Consider the following 10,681-nt stretch of genomic DNA (forward strand, 5'->3'; position numbering starts at 1 on the left):
GGTGGGGGTTGTGCTTACAGCCCAACACCGTGCAGGACGTTTGGCATTTGCCAGAGAACACCAAGATTGGCATTGGCCACTGGTGCCCTGTGCCCTTCACAGATGAAAGCAGGTTCACACTGAGCACATGTGACAGTCTGGACACGCTGTGGAGAACGTTCTGCTGCCTGCAACATCCTCCAGCATGACCGGTTTGGTGGTGGGTCAGTCATGGTGTGGGGTGGCATTTCTTTGGGGAACCGCACAGCCCTGCATGTTCTCGCCAGAGGTAGCCTGACTGCCATTAGGTACCGAGATGAGATCCTCAGACCCCTTGTGAGACCATATGCTGGTGCGGTTGGCCCTGGGTTCCTCCTAATGCAAGACCATGCTAGACGTCATATGGCTGGAGTGTGTCAGCAGTTCCTGCTAGAGGAAGGCATTGATGCTATGGACTGGCCCGCCCGTTCCCCAGACCTGAATCAATTGAGCACATCTGGGACATCATGTCTCGCTCCATCCACCAATGCCACGTTGCACCACAGACTGTCCAGGAGTTAGCGGATGCTTTAGTCCAGGTCTGGGAGGAGATCCCTCAGGAGACCATCCGCCACCTCATCAGGAGCATGCCCAGGCGTTGTAGTGAGGTCATACAGGCACGTGGAGGCCACACACACTACTGAGCCTCATTTGGACTTGTTTTAAGGACATTACATCAAAGTTGGATCAGCCTGTAGTGTGGTTTTCCACTTTAATTTTGAGTGTGACTCCAAATTCAGACTTCCATGGGTTGATAAATTTGATTTCCATTGATCATTTTTTGTGATTTTGTTGTCAGCACATTCAACTATGTAAAGAAAAAAGTATTTAATAAGAATATTTCATTCATTCAGATCGAGGATGTTATTTTAGTGTTCCCTTTATTTTTTTGAGGAGTGTATATAAAACACAATGACAAATAAATTACCTTGTTGATTGTCCTCTTGCTTGTTCCTAATGACTGCCTGCTGTGAGAGATTATGGGATATAATGACCTAAATAATTCTGCAAAGTCACATTGATAGGTAATGACTACTGAGAATTTCACACGGTTTGTCATTTTAACATATTTTCTATGTAACTTGCAACAAACCTGCAAACTGCTTTTCAAACCAGCTTGCTTTGAGTTTGACTGGGTGAAAATATGTTTTGATTACATTGCAACACAGCAATACAGTCTACATTTTCAACACATTTTTCATTTGTATATTTCCACAAGGATATTGACTTGAGATGGTGAATGAACTTTGCCCTGAGTCAGGAGTTCATACAGGGCAAGAGTTGTCTGACACATAGGCAACTGCCATCCACCCACCCACTGTCTCTGGACATCATCGTTAAGTGTGTTACTACCATGGTTATTATTGAATGGATGGTGGACATGATTGAGATTATCAGAGTTTTTCTCAGTGATAGCTGTCAACTGCCACACAGCTGCACTGATGTGTATTAATCCAATGGATTAAAGCTGTCAGGTGACTGGAGGAGGGGAGGATGTGTGTGCTGCATACAGTACGACCCGCTATCTTTCTGTGAAGACCAACAACACCACTACTCACCGGAGAACTAGTATGAAAAATGAGGGTCAATTTGAGCAACAGCTACCCGTCCAAAAGAGGGTCCATTACATTGATAAATTAAGACTGCTGTTCAGGAATTGGAAGAGTTTTGAGACCCACAATGACCTACCCAACTTTCTGGGGGAGTCCTCCTGACTTCCTGTGGCCTCTGGAGGCAGTAATCACAGTAAGCCCTTCAACCAGATTTAGGGAATGAAAGGTTAACCTTATCCAGTATATTAATTTGACAGGTATGTCCGTTTCAATGTTTCAGATAGAGGTCAGTCATGTTCTCTAGTGAGGTCACCTCGACACATGCTGTTGTCACCAATGAGTTCTCTCACTCTCCCCTTCTGTTCCTCGTTTAGTTAGATTAGAGAACTAACCAAATAGAATGACTCATGGAAGAAAAATGTTCCTTATGCAATGGAGCACTGCACAATGACCCCGGCCTCAGCTCTCCAACACTGAGCACACAGCCTTGTCTTGTCTGGCGTTGTAATCCCCTGCATCTGTCAAACTCACGCGTCACTCGCCGTATCAGGCATGAAATGACTGCTGCTGTACCGCACCATGGCTGCCCAACCACCACTGGGCTGAGCCTGTGTCCACTGCACAGGGAGGGAGAGTGGAAGGAAATTAACAGTGGTTCTAATCTGATGCCCTGGACTGAGAGCCACTCTGAGTTTGTCCTATTTGGTATATTTGACAAGTACTTCAGCTGCAAGGAAGGGGAGAGGCTGAAGGTAGGGGAGGAAATTTGCAGATGGGCCCATATGGATGTGGTGAGACAAATGCCCTCTACCACTTTCCACCTTCACGGAGGATGTGTAAACCCTCTACAATGTTTTCCCTTCTCCCCTCTAACCCCTAATGCTTTCCTCAAGGTAGATTTGAACTTTTTTCGTGGAATGTTGCACACCTCAAAAGCACCCAAGCTAGTAGCTTAAATAAAAACGGCTTATGAGAAACCAGACCAGAGGAAATAACCCTGAAAAACACTACTACTATTGGGTCGTTTGGCATTGTTATTTGGAGCCTTTTATTAGTCTTTCAAGATGAGGTTCTGGTTGGGGGTTATTTGTCAATTTTCTAGATCTGGGAGCTCCTATGAATTCCCTCTGTCATGTAATGATTCTCTTGTATGCCTCTGATCAACACCTATCTTGAAAAGAAGAAGAAAAATCATTGTTTATTTGCATTTGTCAATTTCTTGGGGTTGGGTGGGTGGGGGTTACAGGTCAAATATGAATGTGGCAGTGCTGGCAACACTAGTAAGTCGCTCTGGATAAGAGCGTCTGCTAAATGACTTAAATGTAAATGTAAAACACTAGCTGCAGTAACCCATGGGGGGGGGGGGGGGGGTCACACTCATACATTCAGAGAGGGTATATTATTACAAAATCGAAGTCTGACTGCATGGAGATGCTTGGGAATATGGTCAATACGGGGGACCGTATTGTGGGTGTTTCAGGGAAAAAGTGTACATTTGACCTCTATCATCTAGGATGTGACAATGGTTAATAGAATCTCAATTTCTGCCCATTTTTTTGCGCGGTCTTGCAGGCCTTCTCGTGCAACTGTGCATTTGTAAATCAAGTGCATTTGTAAATTGAGACCTTTCTTGAGGTGGGCTCTGGGATGGTGCATTTGTTGAGAATGTGAGCTTATGGTTGTGTGGGAGGAAAGGGTTGAGTGTGTGTGTGTGTGTGTGTGTGTGTGTGTGTGTGTGTGTGTGTGTGTGTGTGTGTGTGTGTGTGTGTGTGTGTGTGTGTGTGTGTGTGTGTGTGTGTGTGTGTGTGTGTGTGTGTATTCCACAACTGTTGCGAAGGAGTAAAAGATGTTAGGGACAATAGAGGATGATCCACAGCTATATATAATACACATCGAGGTGAGGGCGATGGAAATGCATTTGGCAGTTGATCTACTTCAATTTGGTAAATGGCACTGCTCTTTTCAAAGGATGGATCCCTGTCGGATCAGGACTATGGGATACAGAGGGTCGAGGGTGGTCTGCTGTACATTGGGATGACAACCCAACTCGAGATGAGGAGGGCTTTTAGCGCATGGAATAGTAGGGACCAATTGGAGGTTTACTTAGTAGCAATGCAAATATCATGCAATAACTTTTTTGCCCGCTTTGAGGACAATACAGTGCCACTGACACGGCCTGCAACGGAAACATGCAGTCTCTCCTTCACTGCAGCCGAGGTGAGTAAAGACATTTAAACGTGTTAACCCTCGCAAGGCTGCAGGCCCAGACGGCATCCCCAGCCGCGCCCTCAGAGCATGCGCAGACCAGCTGGCCGGTGTGTTTACGGACATATTCAATCAATCCCTATACCAGTCTGCTGTTCCCACATGCTTCAAGAGGGCCACCATTGTTCCTGTTCCCAAGAAAGCTAAGGTAACTGAGCTAAACGACTACCGCCCCGTAGCACTCACTTCCGTCATCATGAAGTGCTTTGAGAGACTAGTCAAGGACCATATCACCTCCACCCTACCTGACACCCTAGACCCACTCCAATTTGCTTACCGCCCAAATAGGTCCACAGACGATGCAATCTCAACCACACTGCACACTGCCCTAACCCACCTGGACAAGAGAAATACCTATGTGAGAATGCTGTTCATCGACTACAGCTCGGCATTCAACACCATAGTACCCTCCAAGCTCGTCATCAAGCTCGAGACCCTGGGTCTCGACCCCGCCCTGTGCAACTGGGTACTGGACTTCCTGACGGGCCGCCCCCAGGTGGTGAGGGTAGGCAACAACATCTCCTCCCCCCGCTGATCCTCAACACGGGGCCCCACAAGGGTGCGTTCTGAGCCCTCTCCTGTACTCCCTGTTCATCCACGACTGCGTGGCCACGCACGCCTCCAACTCAATCATCAAGTTTGCGGACGACACAACAGTGGTAGGCTTGATTACCAACAACGACGAGACGGCCTACAGGGAGGAGGTGAGGGCCCTCGGAGTGTGGTGTCAGGAAAATAACCTCACACTCAACGTCAACAAAACTAAGGAGATGATTGTGGACTTCAGGAAACAGCAGAGGGAACACCCCCTATCCACATCGATGGAACAGTAGTGGAGAGGGTAGCTAGTTTTAAGTTCCTCGGCATACACATCACAGACAAACTGAATTGGTCCACTCACACTGACAGCGTCGTGAAGAAGGCGCAGCAGCGCCTATTCAACCTCAGGAGGCTGAAGAAATTCGGCTTGTCACCAAAAACACTCACAAACTTCTACAGATGCACAATCGAGAGCATCCTGGCGGGCTGTATCACCGCCTGGTACGGCAACTGCTCCGCCCTCAACCGCAAGGCTCTCCAGAGGGTAGTGAGGACTGCACAACGCATCACCGGGGGCAAACTACCTGCCCTCCAGGACACCTACACCACCCGTTGTTACAGGAAGGCCATAAAGATCATCAAGGACATCAACCACCCGAACCACTGCCTGTTCACCCCGCTATCATCCAGAAGGCGAGGTCAGTACAGGTGCATCAAAGCTGGGACCGAGAGACTGAAAAACAGCTTCTATCTCAAGGCCATCAGACTGTTAAACAGCCACCACTAACATTGAGTGGCTGCTGCCAACACACTGTCATTGACACTGACCCAACTCCAGCCATTTTAATAATGGGAATTGATGGGAAATGATGTATATATATCACTAGCCACTTTAAACAATGCTACCTTATATAATGTTACTTACACTACATTATTCATCTCATATGCATATGTATATACTGTACTCTACATCATCGACTGCATCCTTATGTAACACATGTATCACTAGCCACTTTAACTATGCCACTTTGTTTACTTTGTCTACACACTCATCTCATATGTATATACTGTACTCGATACCATCTACTGTATGCTGCTCTGTACCATCACTCATTCATATATCCTTATGTACATGTTCCTTATCCCCTTACACTGTGTATAAGACAGTAGTTTTGGAATTGTTAGTTCGATTACTTGTTGGTTATCACTGCATTGTCGGAACTAGAAGCACAAGCATTTCGCTACACTCGCATTAACATCTGCTAACCATGTGTATATGACAAATAAAATTTGATTTGATTTGATGGTACAGCTACATAGATACTCAATCATCATGTTACTTTTTAATGGTACGTTTACAAACATAGATTTTGATAAAAATAATTGAAAGTTGTCTCATTATGGTAAGTGGTGAAATAAGTATAGCCAGTTACAATTGTAATGGCCCAGCAGATAATAATAAAAGTTCATCAGTATTTACCTGGCTAAAAGAGAAGGAATATAATATCTATTGTTTACAGGAAACCCATTCAACAATTTTAGATTAAGTTTTGTGGAAAAAGAACTGGGGGGGGGGGGGTGAAATATATTTCTCCCATGGGCAAAGAAATTCAAAAGGGGTGATGGTTTTAATTTTAACAATACTTTTGATCCAAATGTGCAAATTGTCCAAACAGATCCTTAAGGTAGATGGATTACTTTAAATATGTTATTGGACAATAAACAGATATGGCTTCTTAACCTATATGGTCTGAATAATGATGATCTAAGCTTCTTTGAAAATATATATAATAATTTATTAACTCTACAAGCAACACTAGACTATATTATTATGGTGGGAGATTTTAATACGGTCTTAAATACCTCTATGGACCGGAAAGGAAATCACACTACAAACTATCACCCTCAAGCACTTAAGGAAATCACACTACAAACTATCACCCTCAGGCACTTAAGGAAATCACACTACAGACTATCACCCTCAGGCACTTAAGGGAATCATGAATGTCATGGATATATTGGAATTAGTGGATATATGGAGACTTAAATACCCTGACCTAGTGAGATATACATGGCGGAGGCTTAATCTTAAACTAGTCGTCTTGACTACTTTCTTATGCCATTCTCTCTGGCACCAAACGTTTAAAAACTGTTGATAGGGGACAGAATGCGGTCAGATCATCACATAATTGGCATATATATTACTCTTACAGAATTTCCACATGGATGAGGATATTGGTAAATTTAATCAAAGCCTACTAGATGATAAATTGTTTAGAACTAAACAGAATAATTTATAACTGACTTTTTTCAGACATAACATAGGTATAACAGATCCCCATATTGTATGGGACACTTTTAAGTGTGCCTTTAGAGGCCATGCAATTCAGTACTCCTCTATATAAAAATGCAATTTAGATCAAGAGTCCATATTAACAAAGGAAATTGAAGGGCTAACAGTACAGTTAGATAGCAATAAAAATGGTACCATAGAGGCACAGAATAAGTTAGAGGAAAAACAAAAAGAAATGGGATCTTTCTTGAATAAGTTCCTCCGTGTAATATATTGTAAAAATAAAGCAAACTGGATGGAATATGAGGAAAAATGTACCAAATTATTTTTCAATCTTCAATATAGAAATGTTACCAAATAAAATGTATTAAAACTTGTTACAAATGGAGTCACGCATGATTCACTGAATGATATTTTGAAAGAGGAAGTACTTTAAGAATATGTTTTTGTTTGTCTCCATCTCCACTAACTGAAGCTAATTGTATGGATTTTTTCCCTAATAATAATGTCAAATGAACATCTGTACAGAAAGACTCATGTGAAGGCCAAATTACAGGAACTGCTTGAGGCAATTGGGGCCTTTGAGGATGGGAAAACTCCAGGGCTGGATGGCATACCAGTGGAAGTATATAAAACTTATTTGATATACTCAAAGGACCATTATTAGCATGTTTTAACCACTACTATATAAATAGTAGATAATCAGACGCGCAACAAGAAGGTCTGATATCATTATTACTGAAACAGGACTCAAGTGGTGTATATAAAGATCCAGTCCATTAAAAAAATTGGAGACCTCTTACACTTCAGTGTTATGATGCAAAAATCCTAGCCAAATGCTTGGCACATAGAATTTAAGAAGTATTCTCAGATATTATTAATCCTAATCAGACAGGTTTTTTACATGGGCGATACATTGGAGATAGTATAAGACAATTACTGGAAACGATAGAATAGTATGAAATATCGGGGACACCAGGCCTTGTTTTCATAGCTGATTTTGAAAAGGCTTTTGATAAAGTATGACTGGAGTTTATATACTGCTCAAAAAAATAAAGGGAACACTAAAATAACACATCCTAGATCTGAATGAATGAAATATTATTGTTAAATACTTTTTTCTTTACATAGTTGAATGTGCTGACAACAAAATCACACAAATTATCAATGAAAATCAAATTTATCAACCCATGGGAGGTCTGGATTTGGAGTCACACTCAAAATTAAAGTGGAAAACCACACTACAGGCTGATCCAACTTTGATGTAATGTCCTTAAAACAAGTCAAAATGAGGCTCAGTAGTGTGTGTGTGGCCTCCACGTGCCTGTATGACCTCCCTACAATGCCTGTGCATGCTCCTGATGGGGTGGCGGATGGTCTCCTGAGGTATCTCCTCCCAGACCTGGACTAAAGCATCCGCCAACTCCTGGACAGTCTGTGGTGCAATGTGGCGTTGGTGGATGGAGCGAGACATGATGTCCCAGATGTGCTCAATTGGATTCAGGTCTGGGGAACGGGTGGGCCAGTACATAGCATCAATGCCTTCCTCTTGTAGGAACTGCTGACACACTCCAGCCACATGAGGTCTAGCATTGTCTTGCATTAGGAGGAACCCAGGGCCAACCGCACCAGCATATGGTCTCACAAGGGGTCTGAGGATCTCATCTCGGTACCTAATGGCAGTCAGGCTACCTCTGGCGAGCACATGGAGGGCTGTGCGGCCTCCCCAAAGAAATGCCAACCCACACCATGACTGACCCACCGCCAAACCGGTCATGCTGGAGGATGTTGCAGGCAGCAGATCGTTCTCCACGGCGTCTCCAGACTCTGTCACGTCTGTTATGTGCTCAGTGTGAACCTGCTTTCATCTGTGAAGAGCACAGGGCGCCAGTGGCGAATTTGCCAATCTTGGTGTTCTCTGGCAAATGCCAAACGTCCTGCACGGTGTTGGGCTGTAAGCACAACCCCCACCTGTGGACGTCAGGCCCTCATACCAACCTCATGGAGTCTGTTTCTGACCGTTTGAGCAGACACATGCACATTTGTGGCCTGCTGGAGGTCATTTTGCAGGGCTCTGGCAGTGCTCCTCCTGCTCCTCCTTGCACAAAGGCGGAGGTAGTTACATTGTGTTGTTTAAGTGTTCCCTTTATTTTTTTGAGCAGTGTATATAAATGCCTAGAATATTTCAATTTTGGGGATTCTCTTGTAAAATGGGTTAAAGTTATGTATAGTAACCCTAGGTGTAAAATAGTAAATAATAGCTACATATCAGAAAGTTTTAAACTATCTAGAGGAGTAAAACAAGGTTGTCCACTATCAGCATATCTATGTATTATTGCCATCAAATCAAATGTATTTATATAGCCCTTCGTACATCAGCTGATATCTCAAAGTGCTGTACAGAAACCCAGCCTAAAACCCCAAACAGCAAGCAATGCAGGTGTAGAAGCACGGTGGCTAGGAAAAACTCCCTAGAAAGGCCAAAACCTAGGAAGAAACCTAGAGAGGAACCAGGCTATGTGGTGTGGCCAGTCCTCTTCTGTTTGTGCCGGGTGGAGATTATAACAGAACATGGCCAAGATGTTCAAATGTTCATAAATGACCAGCATGGTCGAATAATAATAAGGCAGAACAGTTGAAACTGGAGCAGCAGCACGGCCAGGTGGACTGGGGACAGCAAGGAGTCATCATGTCAGGTAGTCCTGGGGCATGGTCCTAGGGCTCAGGTCCTCCGAGAGAGAGAAAGAAAGAGAGAAGGAGAGAATTAGAGAACGCACACTTAGATTCACACAGGACACCGAATAGGACAGGAGAAGTACTCCAGATATAACAAACTGACCCCAGCCCCCCGACACAAACTACTGCAGCATAAATACTGGAGGCTGAGACAGGAGGGGTCAGGAGACACTGTGGCCCCATCCGAGGAAACCCCTGGACAGGGCCAAACAGGAAGGATATAACCCCACCCACTTTGCCAAAGCACAGCCCCCACACCACTAGAGGGATATCTTCAACCACCAACTTACCATCCTGAGACAAGGCTGAGTATAGCCCACAAAGATCTCCGCCACGGCACAACCCAAGGGCGGGGGGGGGGGCGCCAACCCAGACAGGATGACCACATCAGTGAATCAACCCACTCAGGTGACGCACCCATCTAAATGTTAGCTGTTAAAATAAAAAATATTATTGTTTGATCTAATTTTATTTCACCTTTATTTAACCAGGTAGGCTAGTTGAGAACAAGTTCTCATTTGCAACTGCGACCTGGCCAAGATAAAGCATAGCAGTGTGAACAGACAACACAGAGTTACACATGGATGAAACAAAACATACAGTCAATAATAAAGTAGAACAAAAGAAAACAAAAAAGTTTATATACAGTGAGTGTAAATGAGGTAAGATAAGGGAGTTAAGGCAATAAATAGGCCATGGTAGCGAAGTAATTACAAAATAGCAATTAAACACTGGAATGGTAGATGTGCAGAAGCAGAAGATGAAGGGGTGCAAAGGAGCAAGATAAATAAATAAATACTGTATGGGGATGAGGTAGGTAGATAGATGGGCTATGTACAGGTATAGTGATCTGTGAGCTGCTCTGACAGCTGGGGATTAAAGCTAGTGAGGGAGATGAGTCTCCAGCTTCAAATATTTTTGCAGTTTGTTCCAGTCATTGGCAGCATTGAACTGGAAGACGACCAAATGAGGAATTGGCTTTGGGGGTGACCAGTGAGATATATCTGCTGGAGCGCGTGCTACGAGTGGGTGCTGCTATGGTGACCAGTGAGCTGAGATAAGGCGGGGCTTTACCTAGCAGAGACTTGTCGATAACCTGTAGCGAGTGGGTTTGGCGACGCGTTTGAAGCGAGGCCCAGCCAACGAGAGCATACAGGTCCCAATGGTGGGCAGTGTATGGGGCTTTGGTGACAAAACGGATGGCACTGTGATAGACTGCATCCATTTTGTTGAGTAGAGCGTTGGAGGCTATTTTATAGATGACATCACCGAAGTT

This window comes from Oncorhynchus gorbuscha, linkage group LG06, assembly GCF_021184085.1.
Source record: "Oncorhynchus gorbuscha isolate QuinsamMale2020 ecotype Even-year linkage group LG06, OgorEven_v1.0, whole genome shotgun sequence".
NCBI classification, from domain to species: Eukaryota; Metazoa; Chordata; class Actinopteri; order Salmoniformes; family Salmonidae; genus Oncorhynchus; species Oncorhynchus gorbuscha.